General features: G+C 34.9%; 1 protein-coding gene across 1 annotated transcript in view; it reads right to left on the bottom strand.

Annotated features, from left to right (window-relative positions):
* LOC143231655 (uncharacterized) overlaps positions 1-13,873 on the bottom strand; it is a 163,880-nt gene extending 150,007 nt beyond the window's left edge. Inside the window, exon 1 of the mRNA XM_076466208.1 lies at positions 13,664-13,873. The gene's annotated coding sequence lies outside the window, so the exon portion shown is untranslated. The remainder of the gene's footprint in view (positions 1-13,663) is intronic.
* Between the last annotated feature and the right edge of the window lie 714 nt (positions 13,874-14,587).

Here is a 14,587-nt window from a genome sequence, read left to right as displayed (position 1 = left end):
CACCCACCATGGAGCCCTATGAGGGGATGCACTACAATGCCAAACAAGGACACTGCAGCAATACCAGGGTTTCGTGAGCACTATACCCAAACACCAGCATCAGATACAATGTCCATAACACCAGTTGAAAACATCCAACACTGGTACTTGTTTGACCCTAACCCAAGTGGACCAACTGATGATACTAAGGGGCCACCTCAAGGCTGCCTGTCTACAGAAATTCAAGGCCAAAGTGGTGTGTTCAGGTTGGACCCCTCTACCACCAGGATCCTCTCCTCTCCTTCATGGGTCACCACAAACAGCAACGATGTGGGTGGATGTTTAGATCTCAGAGGAGGTAAACTGAAAGAACAAAACCTTCTCTGGGAGGTCCCCTCACCACGTACAGAAATCCACACTGAAAAGGATACTGAGGAATAAACATCCTTCATTATAAGACCATTTTATTAGTAACAACCATATTATTTTACTTGTGACAAACACTGACCAACTATGAAACTCTTAACCAAAGAAAAAAACTTATAAACATATAAACATAGAAATAATGATAAAGTTGTAGTTGGGATAATAACATAGACACCATTACAAATGTGTGTGAATCTGTCTGACAGCAAAATAAATTTTAAGAATTTTCTTTCTGGGCTTTCCAAATTTTCAAAGTATCAGCTTTTTCCTAAAGAATTGTTGGCATTTAATGATATGGTTCTCTGTACGGACATCTAGAGTTATTGTACAATACTTTTCTTAAAGAATCATTGACATTTAATGGTATGGTTCTCTGTAGAGACATCTAGTGTTACTGTACAATACTTTTCCTAAAGAATCATTGACATTTAATGATATGGTTCTCCATATAAACATCTAATGTTAGTGGTACAACCTTCATGTTGTTTTTTAATAACTGTAAACAGATATTTCTAAGATGGATATATACCACAGCAAACATAATATGTACAACAGCAAATGTGTGAATCTCAGGAACATGTTATGCAACTGACTTACAACATGACAAACTTCTAGCTTGTTTGCTAAACATGTTTGGTTTCATTATAAATCTTCAAATCTGATCTGTACAGTCAGCTTACTCCCAATAAGAAACTATTAATAATTCAAATTCACATTTCCAAAATATCAATTTCATCACTCAAAGAAATTACCTACATTTTACAATTATGAACACCTGATTCAAATAAAGTTTCTGTATACTCTTGGAAAAACATAAGAAAAATTGAAAACCATCTTTATATAATTTTAAGCCAGGTATTATTCTCATATTTATCAGATTTTTTCTCTCACACATACACATGCTTAATATCCTTGGCAGTGAGGACCAAATTATGTTTTATTATTACCTTAACAGGGTTACAGTAACCTTTTTCCTATTATATACATATAAATTATGTTTTATTATTACCTTAACAGGGTTACAGTAACCTTTTTCCTATTATATACATATAAATTATGTTTTATTATTACATTAACAGGGTTACAGTAACATTTTTACTATTATATACATATAAATTATGTTTTATATTATTACCTTAACAGGGTTACACTAACCTTTTTCCTATTATATACATATAAATTATGTTTTATTATTACCTTAACAGGGTTATAGTAACCTTTTTCCTATTATATACATATAAATTATGTTTTATTATTACCTTAACAGGGTTACAGTAACCTTTTTCCTATTATATACATATAAAAAGATTCAAGGATTATTTTACACATTCTTCACACAGATTCAGCTCCAAAGTTTCAGAACAACTGTTCTCTTTCTTCCTCATACTTCAATTCTCCAGTCCACTTAAACAAAAACAAACGTACTTAACGAATAACCACACCCCAGGTGATTCAATTACACTCTTTAACACTGAAACCTGTTATAACATTCTGGCCCAGTTACTAAGATTTTGCAGGTCCTTCTGAATAAACAAAACAAGAACAATGTGAGATGACTTGAAATATCTTACCACATTCACTGAATATGGAGGTAACTCATGCCACACAATATGAACTCTTACCACATTCACTGAATATGGAGGTAACTCATGCCACACTATATGAACTCTTACCACATTCACTGAATATGGAGGTAACTCATACCACACTATATAAACTCTTACATTCACTGAATATGGAGGTAACTCATGCCACACTATATGAACTCTTACCACATTCACTGAATATAGAGACAACTCATGCCACACTATATGAACTCTTACCACATTCACTGAATATAGAGACAACTCATGCCACACTATATGAACTCTTACCACATTCACTGAATATGGAGGTAACTCATGCCACACTATATGAACTCTTACATTCACTGAATATGGAGACAACTCATGCCATACTATATGAACTCTTACCACATTCACTGAATATGGAGGTAACTCATGCCACACTATATGAACTCTTACCACATTCACTGAATATGGAGACAACTCATGCCACACTATATGAACTCTTACATTCACTGAATATAGAGACAACTCATGCCACACTATATGAACTCTTACCACATTCACTGAATATGGAGACAACTCATGCCACACTATATGAACTCTTACATTCACTGAATATGGAGGTAACTCATGCCACACTATATGAACTCTTACATTCACTGAATATGGAGACAACTCATGCCACACTATATGAACTCTTACCACATTCACTGAATATGGAGGTAACTCATGCCACACTATATGAACTCTTACATTCACTGAACATGGAGGTAACTCATGCCACACTATATGAACTCTTACCACATTCACTGAATATGGAGGCAACTCATGCCACACTATATGAACTCTTACATTCACTGAATATGGAGACAACTCATGCCACACTATATGAACTCTTACCACATTCACTGAATATGGAGGCAACTCATGCCACACTATATGAACTCTTACATTCACTGAATATGGAGACAACTCATGCCACACTATATGAACTCTTACCACATTCACTGAATATGGAGGCAACTCATGCCACACTATATGAACTCTTACATTCACTGAATATGGAGACAACTCATGACACACTATATGAACTCTTACATTCACTGAATATGGAGACAACTCATGCCACACTATATGAACTCTTACATTCACTGAATATGGAGGCAACTCATGCCACACTATATGAACTCTTACATTCACTGAATATGGAGACAACTCATGCCACACTATATGAACTCTTACATTCACTGAATATGGAGACAACTCATGCCACACTATATGAACTCTTACATTCACTGAATATGGAGACAACTCATGCCACACTATATGAACTCTTACATTCACTGAATATGGAGGCAACTCATGCCACACTATATGAACTCTTACATTCACTGAATATGGAGACAACTCATGCCACACTATATGAACTCTTACATTCACTGAATATGGAGACAACTCATGCCACACTATATGAACTCTTACATTCACTGAATATGGAGACAACTCATGCCACACTATATGAACTCTTACCACATTCACTGAATATGGAGACAACTCATGCCACACTATATGAACTCTTACATTCACTGAATATGGAGACAACTCATGCCACACTATATGAACTCTTACCACATTCACTGAATATGGAGACAACTCATGCCACACTATATGAACTCTTACATTCACTGAATATGGAGACAACTCATGCCACACTATATGAACTCTTACCACATTCACTGAATATGGAGACAACTCATGCCACACTATATGAACTCTTACATTCACTGAATATGGAGACAACTCATGCCACACTATATGAACTCTTACATTCACTGAATATGGAGACAACTCATGCCACACTATATGAACTCTTACCACATTCACTGAATATGGAGACAACTCATGCCACACTATATGAACTCTTACATTCACTGAATATGGAGACAACTCACGCCACACTATATGAACTCTTACATTCACTGAATATGGAGACAACTCATGCCACACTATATGAACTCTTACATTCACTGAATATGGAGACAACTCATGCCACACTATATGAACTCTTACCACATTCACTGAATATGGAGACAACTCATGCCACACTATATGAACTCTTACATTCACTGAATATGGAGACAACTCATGCCACACTATATGAACTCTTACATTCACTGAATATGGAGGTAACTCATGCCACACTATATGAACTCTTATCACATTCACTGAATATGGAGACAACTCATGCCACACTATATGAACTCTTACCACATTCACTGAATATGGAGACAACTCATGCCGCACTATATGAACTCTTACATTCACTGAATATGGAGACAACTCATGCCACACTATATGAACTCTTACATTCACTGAATATGGAGACAACTCATGCCACACTATATGAACTCTTACATTCACTGAATATGGAGACAACTCATGCCACACTATATGAACTCTTACCACATTCACTGAATATGGAGGCAACTCATGCCACACTATATGAACTCTTACATTCACTGAATATGGAGACAACTCATGCCACACTATATGAACTCTTACCACATTCACTGAATATGGAGACAACTCATGCCACACTATATGAACTCTTACATTCACTGAATATGGAGACAACTCATGCCACACTATATGAACTCTTACATTCACTGAATATGGAGACAACTCATGCCACACTATATGAACTCTTACCACATTCACTGAATATGGAGACAACTCATGCCACACTATATGAACTCTTACCACATTCACTGAATATGGAGACAACTCATGCCACACTATATGAACTCTTACATTCACTGAATATGGAGACAACTCATGCCACACTATATGAACTCTTACATTCACTGAATATGGAGACAACTCATGCCACACTATATGAACTCTTACATTCACTGAATATGGAGACAACTCATGCCACACTATATGAACTCTTACCACATTCACTGAATATGGAGACAACTCATGCCACACTATATGAACTCTTACATTCACTGAATATGGAGACAACTCATGCCACACTATATGAACTCTTACCACATTCACTGAATATGGAGACAACTCATGCCACACTATATGAACTCTTACATTCACTGAATATGGAGACAACTCATGCCACACTATATGAACTCTTACCACATTCACTGAATATGGAGACAACTCATGCCACACTATATGAACTCTTACATTCACTGAATATGGAGACAACTCATGCCACACTATATGAACTCTTACATTCACTGAATATGGAGACAACTCATGCCACACTATATGAACTCTTACATTCACTGAATATGGAACTCATACCACATTCACTGAATATGGAGACAACTCATGCCACACTATATGAACTCTTACATTCACTGAATATGGAGACAACTCATGCCACACTATATGAACTCTTACATTCACTGAATATGGAGACAACTCATGCCACACTATATGAACTCTTACCACATTCACTGAATATGGAGACAACTCATGCCACACTATATGAACTCTTACCACATTCACTGAATATGGAGACAACTCATGCCACACTATATGAACTCTTACATTCACTGAATATGGAGACAACTCATGCCACACTATATGAACTCTTACCACATTCACTGAATATGGAGACAACTCATGCCACACTATATGAACTCTTACATTCACTGAATATGGAGACAACTCATGCCACACTATATGAACTCTTACATTCACTGAATATGGAGACAACTCATGCCACACTATATGAACTCTTACATTCACTGAATATGGAGACAACTCATGCCACACTATATGAACTCTTACATTCACTGAATATGGAGACAACTCATGCCACACTATATGAACTCTTACCACATTCACTGAATATGGAGACAACTCATGCCACACTATATGAACTCTTACATTCACTGAATATGGAGACAACTCATGCCACACTATATGAACTCTTACATTCACTGAATATGGAGACAACTCATGCCACACTATATGAACTCTTACCACATTCACTGAATATGGAGACAACTCATGCCACACTATATGAACTCTTACCACATTCACTGAATATGGAGACAACTCATGCCACACTATATGAACTCTTACATTCACTGAATATGGAGACAACTCATGCCACACTATATGAACTCTTACATTCACTGAATATGGAGACAACTCATGCCACACTATATGAACTCTTACATTCACTGAATATGGAGACAACTCATGCCACACTATATGAACTCTTACCACATTCACTGAATATGGATGCCACACAACTCATGCACACACTATATGAACTCTATATGAACTCACATTCACTGAATATGGAGACAACTCATGCCACACTATATGAACTCTACCACATTCACTGAATATGGAGACAACTCATGCCACACTATATGAACTCTTACCACATTCACTGAATATGGAGACAACTCATGCCACACTATATGAACTCTTACATTCACTGAATATGGAGACAACTCATGCCACACTATATGAACTCTTACCACATTCACTGAATATGGAGACAACTCATGCCACACTATATGAACTCTTACATTCACTGAATATGGAGACAACTCATGCCACACTATATGAACTCTTACCACATTCACTGAATATGGAGACAACTCATGCCACACTATATGAACTCTTACATTCACTGAATATGGAGACAACTCATGCCACACTATATGAACTCTTACCACATTCACTGAATATGGAGACAACTCATGCCACACTATATGAACTCTTACATTCACTGAATATGGAGACAACTCATGCCACACTATATGAACTCTTACATTCACATTCACTGAATATGGAGACAACTCATGCCACACTATATGAACTCTTACATTCACTGAATATGGAGACAACTCATGCCACACTATATGAACTCTTACATTCACTGAATATGGAGACAACTCATGCCACACTATATGAACTCTTACATTCACTGAATATGGAGACAACTCATGCCACACTATATGAACTCTTACCACATTCACTGAATATGGAGACAACTCATGCCACACTATATGAACTCTTACATTCACTGAATATGGAGACAACTCATGCCACACTATATGAACTCTTACATTCACTGAATATGGAGACAACTCATGCCACACTATATGAACTCTTACCACATTCACTGAATATGGAGACAACTCATGCCACACTATATGAACTCTTACATTCACTGAATATGGAGACAACTCATGCCACACTATATGAACTCTTACATTCACTGAATATGGAGACAACTCATGCCACACTATATGAACTCTTACATTCACTGAATATGGAGACAACTCATGCCACACTATATGAACTCTTACATTCACTGAATATGGAGACAACTCATGCCACACTATATGAACTCTTACCACATTCACTGAATATGGAGACAACTCATGCCACACTATATGAACTCTTACATTCACTGAATATGGAGACAACTCATGCCACACTATATGAACTCTTACATTCACTGAATATGGAGACAACTCATGCCACACTATATGAACTCTTACATTCACTGAATATGGAGACAACTCATGCCACACTATATGAACTCTTACATTCACTGAATATGGAGACAACTCATGCCACACTATATGAACTCTTACATTCACTGAATATGGAGACAACTCATGCCACACTATATGAACTCTTACATTCACTGAATATGGAGACAACTCATGCCACACTATATGAACTCTTACATTCACTGAATATGGAGACAACTCATGCCACACTATATGAACTCTTACATTCACTGAATATGGAGACAACTCATGCCACACTATATGAACTCTTACCACATTCACTGAATATGGAGACAACTCATGCCACACTATATGAACTCTTACATTCACTGAATATGGAGACAACTCATGCCACACTATATGAACTCTTACATTCACTGAATATGGAGACAACTCATGCCACACTATATGAACTCTTACATTCACTGAATATGGAGACAACTCATGCCACACTATATGAACTCTTACCACATTCACTGAATATGGAGACAACTCATGCCACACTATATGAACTCTTACATTCACTGAATATGGAGACAACTCATGCCACACTATATGAACTCTTACATTCACTGAATATGGAGACAACTCATGCCACACTATATGAACTCTTACATTCACATTCACTGAATATGGACTCTTACAACTCATGCCACACTATATGAACTCTTACATTCACTGAATATGGAGACAACTCATGCCACACTATATGAACTCTTACATTCACTGAATATGGAGACAACTCATGCCACACTATATGAACTCTTACATTCACTGAATATGGAGACAACTCATGCCACACTATATGAACTCTTACATTCACTGAATATGGAGACAACTCATGCCACACTATATGAACTCTTACCACATTCACTGAATATGGAGACAACTCATGCCACACTATATGAACTCTTACATTCACTGAATATGGAGACAACTCATGCCACACTATATGAACTCTTACCACATTCACTGAATATGGAGACAACTCATGCCACACTATATGAACTCTTACATTCACTGAATATGGAGACAACTCATGCCACACTATATGAACTCTTACATTCACTGAATATGGAGACAACTCATGCCACACTATATGAACTCTTACATTCACTGAATATGGAGACAACTCATGCCACACTATATGAACTCTTACATTCACTGAATATGGAGACAACTCATGCCACACTATATGAACTCTTACATTCACTGAATATGGAGACAACTCATGCCACACTATATGAACTCTTACATTCACTGAATATGGAGACAACTCATGCCACACTATATGAACTCTTACATTCACTGAATATGGAGACAACTCATGCCACACTATATGAACTCTTACATTCACTGAATATGGAGACAACTCATGCCACACTATATGAACTCTTACCACATTCACTGAATATGGAGACAACTCATGCCACACTATATGAACTCTTACATTCACTGAATATGGAGACAACTCATGCCACACTATATGAACTCTTACATTCACTGAATATGGAGACAACTCATGCCACACTATATGAACTCTTACCACATTCACTGAATATGGAGACAACTCATGCCACACTATATGAACTCTTACATTCACTGAATATGGAGGTAACTCATGCCACACTATATGAACTCTTATCACATTCACTGAATATGGAGGTAACTCATGCCACACTATATGAACTCTTACCACATTCACTGAATATGGAGACAACTCATGCCACACTATATGAACTCTTACATTCACTGAATATGGAGACAACTCATGCCACACTATATGAACTCTTACATTCACTGAATATGTAACTCATGCCACACTATATGAACTCTTACCACATTCACTGAATATGGAGACAACTCATGCCACACTATATGAACTCTTACATTCACTGAATATGGAGACAACTCATGCCACACTATATGAACTCTTACATTCACTGAATATGGAGGTAACTCATGCCACACTATATGAACTCTTACATTCACTGAATATGGAGACAACTCATGCCACACTATATGAAAAATAAAACTGTCTCACTTAATGATGTGTCCTATGGTACCAAAATTTATATTTGTGTTGCTTTGTCACTTTCACCATTAAGTATGAAAAACTAAGGTTCAACACAATGATTTCTCATAAAAATCTTAAATACAGTCACATCCACTCTAACTTCTTTGTTTTTAAGAAAAAGCAATTTCAGAGAACGTGGTATGTCCTCATATAATAACCTTTCTATCCAAGATATCCTACTGGACCATTTTAACCATTTTCAACAATTTAATGACCTTTTTAAGGTGATGAACACAGTATTTTAAGTGTCATCTAACCAATGACACAACTTCTTTAGACTTCTATTTGATATTCCTGTAAGCTCAACCTAAATTTCTATTTGCCTTACCATTAGTTACAACATTTTGCTTGGATGGCTTAAGATATTGATCAATCAAACACCAAGATTCATCAAAGTTATACTTATAACTGTGGCTTCTTAAATTAAAAGCCATCTGCCATTTACTCAGCCAACTCACCAAATAATCTAAATATTTTCCTAAATCAGCAACATCATCTTCACAGTGAGCAACACCGAAGATCTGAATATCATCTATAAGTTTGTGTAATTTATTGACTAATCTTTATCTATGTCACTGATGTAAATTAAAAAGAGCAATGGTATAACACTGAGCTCTGAGGTACCCCACTTTTGATATTAATCCATTTTGACTGAAAACCATTTATAACAACTCTCTGCTTTCTTCCACCCAGCCAGTTTTAAATCCAACGAGTCAACATATCCCACATACCCACACATATAATTATGATTTATTTAACAAGCTTTTCATGTGGCAACATGTCAAATACCTTCTTTAAATTTAGATACAATAAATCCACACCCTTACCCTCATCTGCACAGGCAAAGAATGTGTAAACATTAGAAAGGCAAGACCTTCTCATTGTGAAACCATATTGACTATCCAATAAAATTTAAAAAAAACTCTTAAACTTTGTTAAGTAAACTTGAAAAGCATCTTTCATCAGACCTGCAAATCAGTTTCTTACCACTGATGTAAGGTTTATAGGCCTATTATTACCTGAAGTATTTTTTATCACCTTCCTCCCAATTATTCAAGAACTTGCACAAAATAATAGCACATGCCAAATCCTTAACTTCTTTCAACCTCCTTGGTCCAGGTGTTTTTTATCCTTTAAACTTTTGAATTGTTTTCTGAGAAACAATTAATATGATGTCTCATTTGATCAAGCTTCCATCTATTAATTATTCAGGATAAGAAATACTTTTCAAATCTTCAATACAAAAAAAAAGTATTAATTAGTAACCAAGCCATCCGATTATAATCAAAAATAAACTTCCTTATATCATTCATCAAGGGCCCATCCTAACATTTTGCTTACCCTGAATGTATTTAAAGAAATTCTTTCAGCTAATATTTACATTTTCATTTCAAATACCCTTTTCAACTGCTCAATTTCTATTTTATCAACTCTCTTGAATCTTTTAATTCTCTCATCATAGAAATAAATTTAAACTTTTAAAATTCTAGTAATTTTATCTTTTCCATCAAATTCTTTTTCAGACAACCTGCTCTTTCACTGGCACATGTTTTTCCAATAAGGTCCATGTTTATCTTGCATAAAACCCTCTAGCTGTTGATACATGTCACAAATAAGGCACATCTCTAGGCCTAATTTTAGGGTTGTGGGATAACCATCAGTTTTTTGGCAATGCAATTTATTTTATTTCATCAACCTAGCATGAAACGTGATACACCTTACAATGCACAAAGCACGATCTACCAACTGGACTAAAGAGTTAACCCTTAGCTATTGCTAGTAAGGTATTTTTGTACAAACTAAGACACCCATTCTAAGATCAACAAAACTGAAGACAACACTCCCGTTTGAAATACTAATAAATAAGAAGAGTTTTTTATCTGTTTCATTTTATTATAAAGAATTTACTATGTCACTATGGGGATTAACAAAAGTGTTATGTATTAATGTTTTGAATAGAAGTGTTGTACTATTGTACTGAGTTCTGTTGATCTTAGAACAGTTCATAGTTCTAGATTGTCTCCTGAATTCACTTTCATGAGATAAGTTAGGGACTGTTCTCAAAATACATTCACTTAACAGTGCAGTAATATAATTCTCTGACACTTAAAACATTTGGTGTCTACTATGTAATGTCTATTAAAACTTCAAGTGTGACAAAAACAAAACAACTTATATACTCCAATGATATTTTCAGTTGTTTATAAACTCAACTGAGAAATTTAATTGGTAAACCTAGTTTTGAGACTGAGTGTTTGTCAGTAAAGACACTCAGATATCAAATGAAGAAAATACTTATTGATAAGTAAAAATAAGAAAAACTACAAGTACTTTCAAGTATGTAACAGTATACGTGTGTCAGCCATTAATCTGTTGTGAAGTCCAATATTAGTATTGCTAAAGAACACTGTTATTTAATGAAACTATCTTCAGTCATTATCTACAACTCTGATTAGCATGCAACTCCAGCACGTACCGTACAAAGGCCAAGATTCACTCAAAAAAAAAGTAAACATAGCACAAATGTTTATAGTTAGTTTTATCTTCCCCTAGAGATTTCAAATAGAATAATTTCAATATTTATCTAGTACTTATAAGCTCTACGGATAAAAAAAAAATGTTATAAGATCAAAGTAAATATCTAGCACTACAGCATGTTCCCTGTTGAGTAATACATGTGTAATATACTCTGACAAAAATGATTTATAAACCAGTATGTGGTCATGCATCAGTGTGGCTTTCAAGTGAGAAACATTAAACAAGAAAATTTCTAAGATTTGGGAAGCTACTCCATTAGGTAATGAATAAGTTTATTTACTTAAGTTAATGGTTCAAGAGCTGCAAGCTAGATGGTATCATATATCTCTTGAATAGACCAAGGTCAATGTACATACCCCTACCTTAATCCTGTTTAACCAATCATCATCAACCAACTAGTATATAAGTGTATTTACTCATAAATCTATGTCACTCATCACATTTAAAAATCTCGGTCTCTAGAATATGTTAATTAAAGTCCCATAGATGGTGTCAAGTGTTTTAAAACACCACTTTTAAAGCTTTTTCTGGAGGAAATTAAAGATATATGTAACATGAAATGTTCTTCAATGTTCATGCTCTTTGTTCCTGTGAGGGTAATTCATGTTTAATCCCTTATCTCTTAAATATATTTTTTTTACTAGAAGAAATAATACAAGTTCTTTCCAATATTTAACATTTTCAGAAAACAAGTTACTGAGCAGGAGATAGAACAGGTTTGTAAAATATATAATTATTCAGTTTTATAATGATAAATAGTTTGTTTTGTTAATGAATATGTACTTCTGTTTGTTTTTTTTCTATAGGAAAACATTACAAGCTGATAGTACTAGTTTCCATATCAACCATACCTTTGTTTATATAACTTATCAGTAACCTCAGAATTTTCCACAATTATACAATATTCTCGTGATGATTATAAATAGTTAACAGAAGCTTGTAAGTTAAAAAAAAGATAAAGGAGACAGAAAACTCTTCTAACCATCAAGAGTAAAGAAAATTTAAATTAACCAATTCATACTGGTAATATTACAATTAAAAGTTATTCCTGAAACCTATTTGAGGTTTGAAAACAATAAACTGTCATGCTCATATATTTTCATATTTTCCAATTTTACGAAGGAACGTGAAACTTTCAGTTTTAATAAATAAACGCATTCCAAATGTAACTGGCATATACAATACATTCAGTTTAATAAATTCAATTAGCCAACTTCAAAAACAACTTTTCATTCCATTCCTTTTAAAGCTTGAATATTACTTATTCCTGGTTCACATCACTATAATTCTTTTAACTTTTAAAAAGTTCAGACGCCCAGACATTGTATTGTTTGTGTTTATAAAAGTATTCACCATTGACGCCTGGCTTTTTTATTTAATTGACCAAAGCAATTAATTATTATTATTATTATTATTAGTTAACCGACAATTATTAGTAATACCATGTTGCCTTGTCTTCACTAAAATTAAAAGAATTTAATGGCTGGTTTTAAGAAACATTAACTTACCACTCTAAAAGTTAATATTCAAAATATTAGTAAACACGGGTCTTTCCATGGTCTTTCTTTTGCATTGTATTTATCTGTAATCTCCGAACAGTGAAGGCACTGTTGGCGATAATTATCATTTGCTCGAACAAAAACTAAGCAAACAAAATATTAAACTCGTTACAATAACAATATTTAAGTTCTAACTGCACAGTTAACAACTATCAGCGAAACTGTTAATTCATAGTTTACAATGTCACAAGAGATGATTGTTCCGCCTTTGAAATGTTGATGCTTACTAGTGCCCTCTCTCGATTATAAATAATACTAAATTATTTTAAAAGAAACAAAAATATAAAGTTTTATTAGTTATTTTAAAGGTTTTTGGATATTTGCACAAAGGAACACTTAAGTTATCTGCGTACGCATCCAAATTTTGATTCGATAGATTATCAGGAAAGCAACAAGTCAACAGCACGCATAGCCGACTCTTTTATTTCTCTTGTATGGGAACCATAGTCCAGAACATGTTGTATACTCGATAACACAATCCATTTCTAATATTAAAATAATAATAATTTATGAATCGGCTCAAAGAGGAAATGCTTTTAATCTTTCGAAAGCACTTTACAAGGGAAACGTTAAAATTCTAAATGTTTTCTGAAGGGTTTAGCGGTAAGTCTGGAGACTTATGACACTAAAATTTGGCTTTCGATACTGTAGCAAGCACATAAGGGTTTGGTTTGGTGTGGTTTGATTTTCGCACAAAGGTACTCGAAGAATATCTGCATTACCCGTTCCGTCCCTAATTTAGCAGTGTAAGACAAGAGGGAAGATAGCTAGTCATCACTACCCACCACCAATACGTTGGCTACTCTTTTACCAACAAATAGTGTGACTTACTGTCACATTATAACGCCCCTACGGCCGAAAGGGCGAGGATAT

The sequence above is a fragment of the Tachypleus tridentatus genome, chromosome 11, assembly GCF_004210375.1.
Source record: "Tachypleus tridentatus isolate NWPU-2018 chromosome 11, ASM421037v1, whole genome shotgun sequence".
Taxonomy (NCBI): Eukaryota; Metazoa; Arthropoda; class Merostomata; order Xiphosura; family Limulidae; genus Tachypleus; species Tachypleus tridentatus.
Note: the sequence above shows the minus strand (reverse complement) of the source record. Positions and strands in the feature narration are given on the sequence as shown.